The sequence below is a fragment of the Suncus etruscus genome, chromosome 8, assembly GCF_024139225.1.
Source record: "Suncus etruscus isolate mSunEtr1 chromosome 8, mSunEtr1.pri.cur, whole genome shotgun sequence".
Lineage (NCBI taxonomy): Eukaryota > Metazoa > Chordata > Mammalia > Eulipotyphla > Soricidae > Suncus > Suncus etruscus.
In genome coordinates this window covers 89,622,871-89,640,190 of record NC_064855.1, presented here as the reverse complement: position 1 = coordinate 89,640,190, position 17,320 = coordinate 89,622,871, and the positions used below count along the sequence as shown (strand labels likewise).

The 17,320-nt window shown below is 40.1% G+C and overlaps 1 protein-coding gene and 1 non-coding gene across 2 annotated transcripts in view; one reads left to right on the top strand and one right to left on the bottom strand.

The window, feature by feature from the left end:
- PIBF1 (progesterone immunomodulatory binding factor 1) overlaps nucleotides 1-17,320 on the bottom strand; it is a 216,398-nt gene that overhangs the window by 57,181 nt on the left and 141,897 nt on the right. The gene's annotated exons all lie outside the window — the stretch shown is intronic.
- LOC126016500 (small nucleolar RNA SNORA51) lies at nucleotides 9,116-9,249 on the top strand. Its single transcript, XR_007498296.1, has one exon. It is a non-coding gene; the product is annotated as a small nucleolar RNA SNORA51 (small nucleolar RNA).

Sequence of the window (17,320 nt, the reverse complement as noted above, 5' to 3'; positions counted from 1 at the left end):
TCTTCCTGAAAAACTTGAATGTTAAAAAAAAATTAATACATGCTAGGAGAGAGTGCAAAGGGGCTAGTGACATTGCTTTGCATGCTACAGATCTGGATTCAATCCTGGACAGTCCACCAACCTACTGCAAAGAGAGACACCAAAGCAAATTACTGGAAGTAGACTTTTGGGCATTGCCAGGTATCTTCCCCCAATTTATCAATATTCGGGGCACATCTGGTAGAGCTGGGAGAGCATAGGAATTATCCAAATTGTTTTAAGATTGAAGCAAATGGGGCTAGTCTTTTATATGATAACAATGAATTAAACATAAAAATAATGCTATTATTGGGGGAAGTATTACACACATTTCTTTTTTTTTTTTTTTTTTTTTTTTTTTTGGTTTTTGGGCCACACCGGTAACGCTCAGAGGGGTTACTCCTGGCTATGCGCTCAGATATCGCTCCTGGCTTGGGGGACCATATGGGACGCCCGGGGGATCGAACCGCTGTCCATCTCCTAGGCTAGCGCAGGTAAGGCAGGCACCTTACCTCCAGCACCACCGCACCGGCCCATTACACACATTTCTTATCAACTGCGTATCTGAAAAAATGTAGCATAAAATATACTTTGATGTTGGAGAAATAGGACAGTTGAATAACTATTATGCTGGGCCTCTAATACAGGATAGAACACAATCCCCTGGGAAACTCCCAGAAATGACACCTGAGCACAGAGTTAGGAGTAATGCAGCCCCCCAAAGCCAAACGGAAAAAAAAGCTACCCACTAAATAAAAAATGAAAATCTTTTATTTGAATTCTATTTCTACTTAATATAATCACATTTTTCCCATGGCTTTACATTTTCTACACTGGAAGTTTGTATAAGGCATTAATTTATGTAGCTAAGTCACTATGCACAATGAAATAAAAATAACAGGTTAAAATAAAAATGAGATTCACTTCTCTATAATGATTTTACATAATGCAATTCAGTGTTATTAAATACATTCACATTCCATACAGTCATTAACTATCTATTTTCAGAACATTTTCATCACGGCAAAAAGAAACTATATACATGTAGCCAAACATTCTGCCTTGCTTCCCACCAGCCTCCTCTTAGTTCCCATAGGCTTCAGTACTCTTCCTCAGTAATTGACCTTCTGTAGCTCTTGCACATAATGCACAATTAATCTTACTATTTTGTTCATTTTCGGTTTTGTTCTATTTTACACAAATGAATTTCTAAGGTTCATCCATGTTATGCTGTGTATTAGATCTTCACCCCTTGTTTTCTGGCCCAATAATCTTCCACTGGTATACTTACAATGCATTTTGACTATTCATTAATCTATGGATCAGATACTTGGGGCTGTTTCCATTTTCTGGTTAGTATGACTAATGTTGCTATAAACAGTGAGTCCCTGGCTTCAGCATACCTAGAGGAGAGTGATGCAGATGGGACCATGTAAATACCTGATTAACTTCACAAACTCTTTCTCTCATTGGGACTGAAACCCAGGGTTTTTTTTTTATTTTTATTTTTATTTATTTATTTTTTTTTGTGGGTTTTTGGGGTCACACCCGGCAGTGCTCAGGGGCTATTCCTGGCTCCAAGCTCAGAAATTGCTCCTGGCAGGCACTGGGGAACCCATTTGGGGTGGCCGGGATTCGAACCGATGACCTCAACTGCATGGAAAGGCAAACGCCTTTACCCTCCATGCTATCTCTCGGTCCTTTTTTAATTTTTCATTTGTTTGTTTTGGGATCACACTTAGTAGGTACTCAGGGTGAGGCTAACTCCTGGATTTGTGCTCAGGGGTCTCACCTGGAAGGTTTGGAGACCCATATGGGTTGTCTAGGACTGAACCTAGGGTCAGCTACGAGTAAGACCAAGTGGCCTACATGATGCACTATATTATTCCAGGCCTGAATCCAGGCTTTGTAAGATGCAAGGCTGTATATTAATTTTAAGGAGTAGTCAAGTGTTTCACCCAGTGGCCACTTCAGTTCACAATCCTACCACAGAAGCATTTGGTTCTAATTTTCCAGCAGTTATTTCATGTGTGATTGGCCATTTGTGAAACCTCGATGGAGGTTCATGTCTTTTGCCCATATCTTTATCAGGTTGCTTTGCTTCTTTTGGCTTTTGTTAAGTTATAGGAATTCTTTATATGTCCTATATAAAGAACATTATATATGTGATTTGCACATCTTTGTTATTCTATGGGTTGATTTCTTTTTTTAAAGTGAATAAAATTTAAAAAAAATAAAGTGAATAAAATTTTAATCCATCTACCAACAGCCACAAAACTGATCAGTCGGGGCCATCTCTAGAAAGTCTAGAAGGAGATGAACCCTAAATGGGCTGGTTTTTAACTCTTCTGATACTGTTCTTTGATCACAAAAGGAGAGTATCAATAGTTTTGATAAATATCAACCTAGCCTTCATTTTTGTTTGTTTGTTTGTTTTTTGGATAATACCCCAGCAGTGCTCAGGGGTTACTCCTGGCTCTGCACTCAGAAATTGCTCCTGGCAGGCTTGGAAGTGGAGGGCGTGTTGTGGTGGAGACCATATGGAATGGCTGAGAATTGAAACCAGGGTCCATCCTCGGTCGGCCACAGCAAGGCAAGTACTCTATTGCTGTGCTATAGTTCTGGCCCTTTAGCCTTCATTCATTTTTTTTTTTTTTTTTTTTTTTTGCTTTTGGGCCACATCCAGTGATGCTCAGGGATTACTCCTGGCTAGTTATGTATGCACTCAGAAATCGCTCCTGGCTTGGGGGACCATATGGGACACCAGGGATTGAACCCAGGTCTGTCCTGGGTCAGCTGTGTGCAAGGCAAATGCCTTACCGCTGTGCTATTGCTCCAGTCCCCACACTTTCATTCTTGATGTCATTTTATTTTTCAAATTTAATTTCAATGGGAATAGGAAAGCGGTTGTGCTCATGGACTTTCATGGCTCTGTACTCACCACCCTAGTGGTTGGTGGTGCTTAGAGGCTCAAATATGCTAAATATTTAAGTGGGGTTAGTTGCATGCAAGGCAAATATCTTACCTCCTAGCTTTACAGCTAAATAAGGTCACAGATTTTTTTCCTTAGGTTTTATATTTTTTTGGGGCCACACCCATTTGATGCTCAGGGGTTACTCCTGACTAAGAAATACTCAGAAATATCCCCTGGCTTGGGGGGACCATATGGGACGGCAGGGGAGGGATCGAACCGCAGTCCTTCCTTGGCTAGTGCTTGCAAGGCAGACATCTTACCTCTAGCACCACCTCGCCGGCCCCAGATTTTATCATTTTTTTACTGTGAATTCTAAAATTGGGTCTTTTAATTAATTTTTGTGTGAGGTACTGGCCAAATTTACTTCTATAACTTATCTACTCCTGCCCCAACACCTCTGTTAATGGTGTTGTTATATAGAGTTGCATGTGCTTGCTTGGCTGCTTTTGTATCTAGTGATGCAAGGTTGTTGCATGTCAGATTGGTGCTTGTCCAGTCGATGCTGATGCTCAAGCTCCTTAGTTGTAAGGCCTGAACACAAGTTCAGTGGAGTGCCAGTCTTCAGTGGTGGTGCTCATATAGTCTGGTTCTGGTGTTCAGCAAGGCTTGCAGTAGTGCTCAGTACATGCTTGCTGGATACACTACTGGCTGCATAGCTGAGCTCACACTTCTTTGTTTTGAAGTTGAGGTGCTTGATATAGATTCTTGGCTCTCTTTGGTTGTAGGACTTGAGAAGACATGATTATAGGGGTGACTGGGGAACTCCTTGCAGTCTGGGGAATCTCATACAACAGAGCTGTCAGGTTCATATTCTCTACATGTGCAGTGGTAATAGGGATTAAACCAGTAGCTGCCCAATGTTGCAAGGCAGACATGTTTTTGGTTTTATCTGTTTAGCGTCACACCAGCAATGCTAGGGTTTACTCCTTGCTCTGTACTCAGGAATTATTTCTGGTGGTGTTCAGAGGACCATATGAATGCCAGTGATCAAATACAGGTCAGCAGTGTGTAAATCAAAAGTTCTACCTGCTATATGACCTCTCCTGTTTCAAGACATGACTTTTATTTTTTTGTTTTGTTTTTTGGGCCACTCTGGAGATGCCGGGGGAATGGGGTAGGGAAAAGGGTCTTTACTCCTGACTCTATATTTCCAAGCAGTGCTCAGGGGATCATATGGGATGCTGGGGACAAATTCACATGCAAGGCAAACACCCTACCTACCCATTGTACTATTGTTCTAGACTCAAAGACATGCATCCTTAATCACTGAATCCTGGCCCATAGCTTAATTCAGATTTAGATACTGTTTTTTGCCAGTATTGTTGAAAAAGCTTTCTTTTCTCTGTTGAATGGCTTTGGCAACTTTCACAAAAATCACTGATACTAAGTAATGGTTTATTTTTGGGCTTTATATTCTATTCCATTGATCTCAAATGTCAAACTTTACCCTGGTTCAATAGTGGTTTGGACACTGTATCACTGCAGTAATTAATTAAGGTGCATCCTATCCCTCACCCCTCAAATCCCCAGTTTCAAGGATTGAACCAAGGTCTGCACATGAGCTGAACAGACTTGCCTGTAGACTCATCCCTTGCCCCTTTGTAGTAAGTTTAAAACTTGAGTGAGTCCTCTGGTTGCTTGTTTTTCCATTTCAAGACTTAATTAGCAATTCAGTGTACTTCAAAATTTCACATAAATTTTAGAATGTCATTTTCTATTTCTGCAAAAATAAAATCTTAGCAAATGTGATAGGAGTTGTTTTGTTCAGTATTGTCATCTTAACAATATTAAGACTGAATCCTGGAAGAACATGGGCTACCTTTCCATCCATTTATTGATGCTCTTCTATTTTACTGATATTTTATAGTGTGTAGTAGAGAAGCCTTTCTCTACTTTCATTAAATTTTTTTTTTTTTTGTTTTGTTTTTGGGCCACACCCGGCGTTGCTCAGGGGTTACTCCTCGCTGTCTGCTCAGAAGTAGCTCCTGGCAGGCGCGGGGGACCATATGGGACACTGGGATTTGAACCAACCACCTTTGGTCCTGGGTTGGCTGCTTGCAAGGCAAACACTGCTGTGCTATCTCTCCGTGCCCTACTTTCATTAATTTTATTTCTAAATATTTTACTGTTTCATTCCATTGTAAATGGAACCATTTTCTTAATTTCCTTTTTTGGGATTAGTCACTAAATTATTAATTCATGATTATTCAGTACAATTTTATGCCCCCTCCCAATTTAACCATATTTCTTTCTCAACATTTTTTTTTGGTTTTTGGGTCACACCCGGCAGCACTCGGGTTACTCCTGGCTGTATGCTCAGAAATCGCTCCTGGCAGGCTCAGGGGACCATATAGGATGCCGAGATTCAAACCACCATCCTTTTGCATGAAAGGCAAACACCTTACTTCCATGCTATCTCTCTGGCCTTGAACTTATTTTTTTGTTTTGTTTTCATTTTGGGGATTCACTCAAGGCTTACTCAACATTTTTATAGGGAACTGATATTACTTACTTTTATTTAAAACTTGCTTTATTTATTCATTGTTCATTTTGATAGGGGCCACAACCAGTGGTGCTGAGGGACCTGGGAAGACTCTGGATCAGCAGTGAAAGACTTGGGTCTGGTGATATGGTGCTTTGAGAGGTCGGGAAACAGCAAGGTCCATATGGTGCTGTGGTAGGAGATTTGATACTGGGAACTGGACTCCTGTTCTCACACATTTTAAGCATACTATCTATCTCTTGAAATATTTTTCTAAAATCTTCCATTGTAATGGTTACAAGGCTGTCTAGTAAGTCAATGCACCCAAAATTAATTAAAATATTTAAAACTTATTTTGGGGGCATACTCACTAATGCTAAAGGGTTATTCCTGGCTCTGCACGTAGAAATTACTTTTGACAGTGCTTGGGGAACATATGGGCTAATGGAAATTGAATCTGAACAGCTACATGTAAGACAAATGCCCTATCCACTGTACTCTCTCCAACTCCAATCATTATAATATTTGACCAATACAAAAATGCTACAAAAGGTTTTGCATGGTAGATATATTGATGCCCCCCCGCACTGAACTTTTTTTTTTTTTTTTGGGGTCACACCCGGCAGCACTCAGGGATGACTCCTGGCTGTATGCTCAGAAATCGCTCCTGGCAGGCTCAGGGGACCATATGGGATGCCAAGATTCGAACCAATGACCTTCTGAATAAAAGGCAAACACCTTACCTCCATGCTATCTCTCCAGCCCTGAACTTATTATTGCTCCAACCCTGGATTTATTTTAAAACAGACAATACACTAGATTAAGGGCTCTATTTAACTTAGCTTTAGACATGTTAAGACCAAGGTTTTTCCTGAGAGATTTTACCAGTTTATATATTCAATGAACCTTAAGTATTCATTTGCATTTCCTATTTATTCCAGAGCAAACTAAAGTGTTTGTCAGTGTAGGATCAAATGGTACTGTCAGTATCATCAAGCCCATACTTTGTTCCATAAATGTCAAAAAGAGGTAGTTTAATGTTGGATATACAAAACTGAACAATCAGAGCAAACCAGTGGGTGTCTTACCAAAGTGATGGTGTGGAGAAGGGAATAATTTATCATATACCACGAAAATATGAAATTCCTGGTAGTGGCAAGGTAGATAGCTTAAAGAGCTGCATTACATATTCTATATGTGTGAGTGTGGGTTCTGATCTAGAGTACTGCATATTTCCTTAAGCATAAAATCTCTAACTATTTTATAATCTTAAAATGTTCTCTGATCTCTTCCTTTTTTCCCTACAATTCTGGTTTAGCTCTGGTGGTCCCCAAGCATGGCAGAAGCAGAGAACTGATATTTCAGGCATATGCCAGTGAGCTGAGTACTGTAGGGAGTAGTGCTCCAATTTCTGAATATCACAGTTTTGTGCTTCCCTTGTGCTGAAATTGAACCCAAGACCTCAAATTTACAAGGCAAGTGCTCAACTGCTAAGCTATGTTAACAGCTCCCTAAGGTTCTTTAACAATAGTCTTTTTTGTTTTGTTTTGTTTTTGAGTCATACCCGGCAGCGCTCAGGGGTTACTCCTGGTTCTATGCTCAGAAATCGCTCCCGGCAGGCTCGGGGGACCATATGGGATGCCGGAATTTGAACCACCATCCTTCTGCATGCAAGGCAAAAGCCCTACTTCCATGCTATTTCTCTGGCTCCAATAGCCTACTAATTTTTAAGATTTTTCTTCTTGAGCCAGAGATACAGCTCAGTGGATTGAGTGCATGCTATGCATGCATGAGGCCTGGATTTCATCCTTCTCACATCCATGAGAGGGATCCCCATAATCCAGAGCACTGTTGAGTGTGGTCCGAAACTCTCCCAATGTTCCTTTCCTTCTTCTAGCCTTTGTAGTTTTTCACAAGTTCAAACATTGCTTTTCAGCTAAGAAATGATTTATAATTTTTTTTAGGGGGAGGAGACACACCTGAGGTGATAAGGAGCTATTTCCCGTCTCTGTCCAAGAGTTGCTCCTAGAAATGCTTAGGGTCCATTTGTGATACCAGCAGATGGAATCTAAGCCTCCTGGACACAAAGCATGTACACAGCTGTGGAGCTCTATGGCTGCTTTTAAAAGTGAAATACATTTGTAAGATCTACCTTTAAAAAGTTTATTAATTTCGGGGCCCAGAGAGATAGCACAGTGGTGTTTGCCTTGCAATCAGCCGATCCAGGACCTAAGGTGGTTGGTTTGAATCCTGGTGTCCCATATGGTCCCCCGTGCCTGCCAGGAGCTATTTCTGAGCAGCCAGCCAGGAGTAACCCCTGAGCACCGCCGGGTGTGGCCCCCAAAACAAAAAAATACCAAAACAAAACAAAAAAAAGTTTATTAATTTCTAAATCTATCACTTGACACTTTTTTTTTTTTTTTTTGCATTCCACTCATAAAATAAATGAAATGCAGTCAGAAGTTGAAGGGAAGCACATGTAGAGGACAGTGGGATGGTTGGAGGGGAACAAAAGGAATCAAGGAAAGAATGAATCACTGTTGACATGATCAACAAGGAGGTCCAGGTAAGGAGGTCCAGGTTAGTAAGGAGAAAAGTGAAGCCAGAAAGTGGCTGAGCAAATGTGAAGAGTGTATCTGCTTGCAGAAGAGTACATTGTGAAGATTATTTGAATCATTTATCTAAATTACACTTGAAAAATTCCCCATTGTCATACTGAGTATAATCCAGAAAAAAAAAATTCTTCAAGGAAAAGGAAATGAAGAGTGAAAGAAAAGACGACTTCCTTTTGGGGACTCAATGCATTATAGTGAAAGCAGAGCCTTAAAGAAAAAAATACCATGAATATTTTCTATAGTTTGGGTTTTAGTGTTCCTTTTTACTTGCTTTGGAAACCATCCTTTAAAATCTATTACAATATCACTGGAATCTTACTCTACTACGTTACTTTATGAACATTCAAATAAGCAGGTAGGGGGAAAAGCGCACAGCACACACACATCTAAGTTCTTCTTACCTGCATAACCAGTTTCACTAGTCAATTAAATCCAACAATTGCCTTCACTTTTGTTTTCACAGAAATGACCCTAACTGAGTAAACTGAACTGACAAGTTGCTTTGTGTTTCAAAGTGCAAATAGCTGGAGTGTGTGTGTTTGTGTAGGATGGCAGGGAAGGACCACAGGAAATTACAAATGATACTTAGCTGTGGGGCTGAAGGAGCTACATTTAAAACTTACCAAACCTAATTTCAGTTACATAAAAGTACAATAGAGGTCATTCATCGTAAACATTTTAGTTCAGCTTTTATTATGGCAATTATATGCACCAGATTTTAATATTATAAACAAAACGAAGGGAAAAAAAGACAAGTTACTTTTAAAAGGATATCTAACGGGATGGAGAGATAGTAGAGTGGGTAGGGCATTTCCTTTGCACCTGATCTACCTGGATTCGATCTTTGGTACCATATAGGGTCTTCTAAGTATTGCCAGGAGTATCCCAGAGCACCACAGGGTGCGGCCCCCAAAGAAAACTGAACAAAAAAAACAAATGAAAAGGAGATATGTAATATAAAGCCAGCGTACTTCTCCCTCTCTGAATAATAAAAACTATACTGCTGGCAGTTTAAGAATATCATTCAGCCTCCCAATTCTTACCACAGGCTGTGTTCTTTAACACTGACTGTATAGAAAGAGGAGGTACAGTAAATGCACCTCATATACACCTCAACCCAGGCCCTTTGCCTGGTCTGTATTGTGAATTGGGGGACAAAAAATATTATCATAACAGTGTATATTTCTATGTGATACTGAGATGATTTACTCCATTTTGTTATGCTAGCCCTATTTCTTTTTATTAAAATATACATTGTGGGCCCGGAGAGATAGCACAGCGGTGTTTGCCTTGCAAGCAGCCGATCCAGGACCAAAGGTGGTTGGTTCGAATCCCGGTGTCCCATATGGTCCTCCGTGCCTGCCAGGAGCTATTTCTGAGCAAACAGCCAGGAGTAACCCCTGAGCACCGCTGGGTGTGGCCCAAAAACCAAATAAATAAATAAATAAATAAATAAATAAAAATAAAATAAAATATACATTGATATTAAAAAAGAAAATCATTCATAATCACAATGGTCTCAATACAATAAAATTAAAAAAGAATAGAATATCATTCTTTGTAAATGTGTTTGTAAACTTCTAAATCAAATTTGTTTTCCTTCATAAAACCTATGTATTTCTTTGAAAAGTGCTAAAATTTCTTTTTAAAATAGTTTTTAATTACTTTATTCTCTGGCTTACAAAGTTGTTCATAATAGTTATTTCTGGCACTCAATATTCCACCACCAGTGATAACATTCCCTCCACCATTGTCCCCAATTTCCCATCTACTCCCAAGCCAACCTCCTTGGCAGGCACAAAGTTGGTACTAATTTCTAACTTTAAATTAAATATAACAACAGATATTCAATTTAGTTTCTCCAATATGGTTTCAAAAACTCTTTCTGAGGGGCCAAAGAAATAATCCAGCTTAAGTTTAAGGCTTCTAAGTGGTTGATTCCACATATAATATAAATTCCAAATATAAACCTAGTTTAATCACTGGCACCACCGGAAGTGACCCAGGGAAAATGCCAGGTGTGGTTCAAAAGCCCAACATGAAATAAAAAAAGTCGTTCTGCAACTATAATAATTAGTATTCAAAAGTTTTGCAATCATTCACTTTATTGTTAGTAATCTTTTCCTTATAGGAAAGCCTTAGTAATTAGTGACTCAGAAATCATATACGTAATAATGACTCAGGACTAAACTCATGACACAACATTTTATAGAATTGTTATTCCTCCTTTGTTTCTATAAACTCTACATGATTCATAGAAAAGTAACAATTGATTAAAACATGTAAGGTAGGCCTTCTGGTACTGAGCCATAATCCTACCCCATAATGACATATTTTGGATTCATATACCAGTTTAACTTACTCTTGAATGATAAACTAAAAGTATTTAGAAAAACTTATAAAGGGGCCGGAACGACAGCACAGTGGTAGGGCATTTGCCTTGCACGCGGCTTACCCAGGACGGACCTAGGTTCGATCCCCGGCGTCCCATAAATCCCCCAAGTCAGGAGCGATTTCTGAGTGTATAGCCAGGAATAATTCCCGAGTGCCACTGAGTGTGGCCCAAAAACCAAAAATAAACAATAAAAAACCCCACAAAACCTAAAATATCCAACCCCCCAACCTCAAAATGTATAAAGGTAATAGCACCCTCCAAAAAACCCATATTGTATAAAGGTGATAGCATTTCTTTCTTGCATTTTTATTAAATAAATTGTTTTTTTCCGCTGATAAAATTTATTCTTCATGACAATCCTAATGAAACCTACCCATTCACTCAAAAAGCTGGGAAAATGTTATTGATAATTTCAGAGCCACATCTTAATCCTACTAAATCAGGATTAATTAGGGTTGGGTCTAGACTCTGATGATCAAATTTGGTTTTTCTTTTTCTTTTTTTTTGGGGGGGTAACACCCAGCAGCGCTCAGGGGTTACTCCTGGCTCTATGCTCAGAAATCGCCTCCGGCAGGCTCAGGGGACCATATGGGATGCTGGGATTTGAGCCATCGTCCTTCTGTATGTGAGGCAAACGCCCTGCCTCCATGCTATCTTTTTGGCCCAGATGCTCAAATTTGGAATGTGCAATTCTCGTGATCCTGAATTTCTTGACAGGCCATTTTCTCTACCATTTTCCTAACTGACATGGGTTTCTTAGGGCTGGAGAGATAACTTTGGAGGTAGGCTGCTTGCCCATCTCACTGACCATGCTTTTGATTTTCAAAATCATACATGGTCTCCCTATAATCAAAGCCAGACATTCCCCCTGGGCACAGAAATCAGGAATAAATAGTCCCTGATCACCACCAAGTGTGGTCCCAAAGACTTCCCTGGTTTAAATCCCCAGAACCAAACAGTATTATAAATCAAAGTGCCTAAATAAAAACTGAAAAGTAAATACAGTGGTGGTGCAAGTGGTAGGGCACCTGCCTGGCACGGGCTAATGTAGAACAGATCTCTGTTAGACCTCCTGGCATCCCATATAGTCCCCCAAGCCAGGAGCTATTTCTGAGCACATAGCCAGGAGTATCCCTTGAGCATCACCAGGTGTGGCCCAAAAACCAAAAAAAGAAAAAAAAAAAAGAGAGAAACTGGTTTCTCCTTTTCCCATGTGTTTAAAAACACTATCATATTTACCAGGTAGATAAATAACACAGAGTAGCCAATCAGGGTGTGAGGCTTTGCACTGGGTCAGGCCCTTAAGAGATAATCAGTGGGGCCAGATGCCACTACTTTGTGATCTGGATGACAGGCTCAGAACAGAGTCACTGACAGAACTATTGGTGGCTGAGGGTAGCAGCTATTTACCAATCTTTGGGCAAATATTTTATTTTTATAATAAAAAACAATTGTATAAAACCTATAAGAGTTCTGATCTGGTCTTGAGATTCTCTAAATATAGGTCAAATAATAAAAGGAATTTCATGTTAGTAAGATATTAAATATTTGCAAGTAACTAGAAGACAAATGATGCTAGAAATCACCCGCATACAAAGTCATAGATATTCCCCCCCCACCCCCCCCACCCCGAAGTGTGATCTGTCTCACTCTCATTACAGTCATACAAAGAGCTGGTGAAAAATGTAGGTTCTTGGGTCTCATCTTTGACTTACTTCATCATAATCTTTGGAGACAGAGTCCAAAAATTTATATTTTGTAATATTTATTTTATTAGATTTTTGCCCCCCCTTTTTTTTTTTTGGTTTTGGGCCACATCTGGTGGCACTCATGGGTTACTCCTGGCTCTGCACTCAGAAATTGTCCCAGCAAGCCTGGGGACCATATGGGATGCCGGGAATCAAACCTAGGCTCGTCCTGGGTCAGCAGCGTGCTAGGCAAACACCCTACCACTGTGCTATCTCTCCAGCTTAGGCCTATTTTATTTGATTTTTGATTGGGGGGGTGGGGGTGGGGCTTAACCTAATGGTGCTCAGGAGATAGATATTCCTAACTCTGTGTTCAGAGAGTAGCTGCTGGTAGTGCTTGGGGAACTATGTGGTGTCAGGGAGCAAATTTGGGTCTCCTGAATGCAAAGGATGTGCTCTAGCCTATTAAGCTCTCTCTGTTGCCCCAAATTTATTTTATGGTTGGAGGAAGGGTATAGCAGGTAAAGCATTTGCCTTGCATGTGGCTGACCTAGGCATTTTTGGCATCCCATATGGTCTCTCTGAACATCAACAGAAGTGATCTCTGAGTGCAGATCCAGGAATAACCCCTGAACATTGCAGGGCAGAGCCCCAAAACCAACCCCCGGAAACTCTACATTTCAATCACTACTGAGGTATCAAAATATGGTAAAAAGTAACTAGTTGAAAGAGGGTACCTTCTACCAATTTCAGGTTGAAAGTGTAAGTAACAGCTATAATAAGAGAGAGAAAAAAGAATAAAGGACAGAATTTCTGTACATTGTCAGTATCTATAATGCCTTGTCATAGATGGATCAGGCAATTATGAAGAAAATAATGGCAATTAGAAGGCCATCAGAGACAACTGAGAAAAGGAGAATGGCTGGGAAATGATGGGTGAAAAGAGCAAAAGGAATTAAGTAGAAGGTGAGAATTAACTTCTGAGAGTTCCTCATGGCAATACATAAACACATTTTCAGAAGAGAGATCAAAAGGAGGAAAAAACAGCCAGTGAAGATAAAAAGATAATCTTTGGGTGGGAGATCTGAGGAGAGAGAGTATAGCAGGTAAGATGCTTGCTTTTCATGCAGTTGAAGCAATGCATATGGTCCCAAGCAGCAGGAGTGATCACTGAATAAAAACCAAATATAAACCTTGAGCACTTTGGTGTGACTCCCCAAATCCTCCAAGACAAAAGCTAAAAACCAATAGAAAACAAAACAAAATCTTTGGTTGATTATGAACCCCTAGGTGAGGGTGCTAAATGAAACAAGTAAAATGGTTACTGGATTGCATCAGACATATGAAGAATATCAATTACTAAAGTAAATGAATAAGCAAAACCTAATAAAATGAACTCAGGACTTGGTGAGAATATGATGGGTAGAGAAAGAAGGCAGCTTGGTGCTAGAAATGAGTAAAGAGGTCTTCATAGCATGGAGAACTCAATGAAAATTGGGTGCTGTATACAGTGAGTCTTAATAGATTTATATGGCCAAAGGTTACGCCCTTGAAATGCCACAGCATTGTCAACAAGTGATAAACCAACAGGTGGAAAACTAAATTCTTGTATAAAAAAAATTAAAGAAAAAAAATTTAGTTATTTACTTGCCATCGGCAAACCAACATTAGTGGTATCAATGGTTTTGGGGAGTAGGTGTAACTAGAATGAAGGCAACAGAAAATAGAATAAAGACCAATGCATCACAGGGTATAAAGGGATCAAGGCCTGGTTAAGATTCAACAACAGGCAGAAGTGATAGCATAGCGGTAGGGCATTTGCTTTGCATGCGGATGACCGGGGATAGACCCCAGCTGGGTTTGACCCCGGTAACTTATATGGTCTCCTGAGCCTGCCAGGAGTGATTTCTGAGTACATAGCCAAAAGTAACACAAGTGCCGTTGGGTGTCCCCTCACTCCCTAAAATGATTCAACAACAGGAATTTGTAATTCTCCTGACCAGTAAAAGCAACAGACAGAATTTTCCAAAATTTTATCAAAAAAGCAAAGAAGCAAAAAAATCTCTCTCCTCTCTCTCTCTCTCTCTCTCCTCTCTCTCTTTCTCTCTCTCTCTCCCTCCCTCCCTCCCTCCTTCCCCCCCCCCCATTCCTGGCCATTTCAAGTCATGTATTCCCAGTGCACATGAGACAATAAGCCTGGTAGCTCTGCTGTGTGTGAAGTACTGCAGCCAAGGGTGGAGCACCACAAGGAAAGTGATACCTGGAGAACACTGCAACTACAAAAAGGTATGTGAGCACCATGCTCAGGAAGTATGCCCCCCAAGTACACGTGTGAGCCCTACAACACTTCATTTCCTTGTCCCACCCCTCCCCCAAAAGACTACAAATCAACAATAGAGGGATGCTTTAACCAGAGTGTGATTTTTGGTGGGTACATGTGGGTGGTATCGAGGCCAAAGATGCAAACCTTTCTGTGATCCACAGAGGGCACCACGTCTAAAAAAGTTGTGAGTACCAAAGCCAGGTTGTGCAAGCCCTGTCCTCACCACATCAACAAAAAAGATGGGGAGGTGGTAGGGAGAGGGAATTTAAGAAATTAATTAATTGGGCCGGAGAAATAGCACAGTGGTAGGGTATTTGCCTTGCATTTGGCCGACCTGGGATAGACCCGGGTTCGATCCCCTGCATCCCATATGGTCCCGGAACCTGCCAGGAGCGATTTCTGAGTGCAGAGCCATGAGTAACCTCTGAGTGTATCTGGGTGTGGCCCCAAAACAAAAACAAAAACAAAAAATTAATTAATTAATTAATAAGTCCAATGTGTAATCTTGGCAATAAGGCAACTCATTTGCTGCTGGTGAATGCCACATTTGATGAATGAGAAGGTCTAACGCTGGGAAGGAAGGCTGGAGCAGGCAGGAAAGATTCTGGGATTGAAAAATTATGGACAGTTTATGAGTCTGGGCCTTGTCATAGTACAAACAAAGCCTAGATTAACTGGGATGAATAGACTGGGAGAGCTGGAAAGACAGGAGATTAGAGTCAGTGAACAGAATTTTTGAGTTTGAGTGTTTTAAATTTCTCTATCAAAGCTATCCCTGAGCAATTCATTTCAGTTTGTGTCAATTGTCTTAATGTTGGGGTCAGGCAGGGAAGGAGCTCTAAAAGCTCTTAAATGAAGAAAAAGAAGTTACTCGTGAATTATCAGACGTAGCCAGTTGGATAAAATGTTTAAACAACTATCATATTTGTTTGAAGTATAAACAGGATATAATTTATTATAAGTAAGCCATTGTTTAACCCTGCTTCAGTAGTGGCTGGCATTTTTACACACAGGCTTTCATACACACTTATATAAACAGGCGTATGAACCTATAAAAAAGTATGGTTTAAAGAACAATTTCTAACATATTGTTCAGGGTCCTTGGAATTGATTTCTTGTCTCCCCCCCCCCCCCCCAAATAAGTTAAAACAAAGACTTCTTGGTTTAAGCACTTGGCTAAGTTAGACAGAGAGCTGTTATGACAATGTAAGTGAATGTTTTGTCCATGTAACAAATCAGCCATTCAGAGTAGATAAATGCATTTCTTCATTATTAGAATAATAAAGTTCCACTCTATGCAACACCACATCACAACCTTACAATATGGAGCAGAATAGTGACAGTGATCATTTACATGTGTTACAGGCAATTTTTGGTACTGTTTTTTGGTCCAGTTCATATATAACCTATAAATGCTATTTATTTTAACAGCCGAGCCGCCGCCTTGCTTTGTCTTCTTCAGCAAACTGTAGCATGCATCGCTAATTTAATTATGCCTCCTATCCAGTTACTCTATGTCATGTGCAGCCACAAAAACACAGAATACTAATTTCACAAGACGTGGAAAAAAAAAAGCATGTGAAACACAGACACAACGAGCGAATTGTCTCATCTGGATTCTCTAGTTAATAAAATAAGTAAGTTCTGCTAAGCTTGGTGAAGAAAGGAACTCTTCTCTAGCCAAGGGTGGCAGGGCTGGGGCAGTGTTTTTTTTTTTTTTTTCTTTCTGCTACTGACAAAGCTAGCTGCAAGGACTGCCAAACTGCACAGGACAAAGAGGGTCAAGATTACCTTCACGGAAAATGAGCCATGGGCATCTTCCCCGCCTACCCCTCCTTTTCTCCTATCTCTTTTCTGGGGTTCTCCGATTTCATTCCCTTTCTCCTGTTTCCTTCTGAGAGCAGTTTTAAATTTGCTGTGAAACTGAGTGAATGAATATACGGTCCTTGAAAACTCTGCTTCCCCAACTTCACAGATTCCCACCCTCTTTCCTGGAAGTCTCAACATTTGTTATACACAACTGATAAAACAAAATGAACATGCTTATCACCCTTACCTAACCCATTGCTTATATTAAGTTGATTCTCGGAGCTGTATGTTCTGTGCGCTGACTAACGTATAAAATGCCATGTACTCATCCTGAGAATATATTAACAGTTTCACAGCCTAACTCCTTGAGCTCTGCCTCTTTTGTACTTCCCTATATTACCTTTGGCAATCACTGATTTTTTCAGTTACTTCCACAGTTTCCTCTTTTTCAGAATATCAGAGTTGAAATCATATAGCATGTAGCCTCTTTATAGATTGTTTTTATTTATTTTTTTTGTATTTTGGGCCATACTCTGTGGAACTCCTGTATCTATGCTCAGAATCCCTTGTGGTGCTTGGCAGTCATATCAATTGCTGGAGATTGAACCAGGGTCAGTTGTATGCAAGGCAAAAGTTTTACCCCAGTACAATTTCTGTAGCCTTTTTTATTTTTTAATAGCTATTTTTCCCTCCTGCTGCCTGGTCTTTTTTCTTTCACTCTTAAATGTTATAAAACATAATGTTTCGAAACTAAGAGTAATCCACTCACCACTTAGGAAATGTTTCAATAAAACTTATTTTATTCTGAGCTTAATAAACATTTTACAGTTGAGAACACTAAAGTCCAGAGAAGTTAAACAACTTATCCAAGTTTACAATGTTAGTAGTGAACAGAAATTAGGTTTTATTTTCCTCTAATTTTTGTTTTTGGAATATGCCCAGTAGTGCCTGGGGACTAAGCCTCCCAAAGTACATTGGGGGAGTTGCTCCATGTGACACACCCAGGGAACTGCATG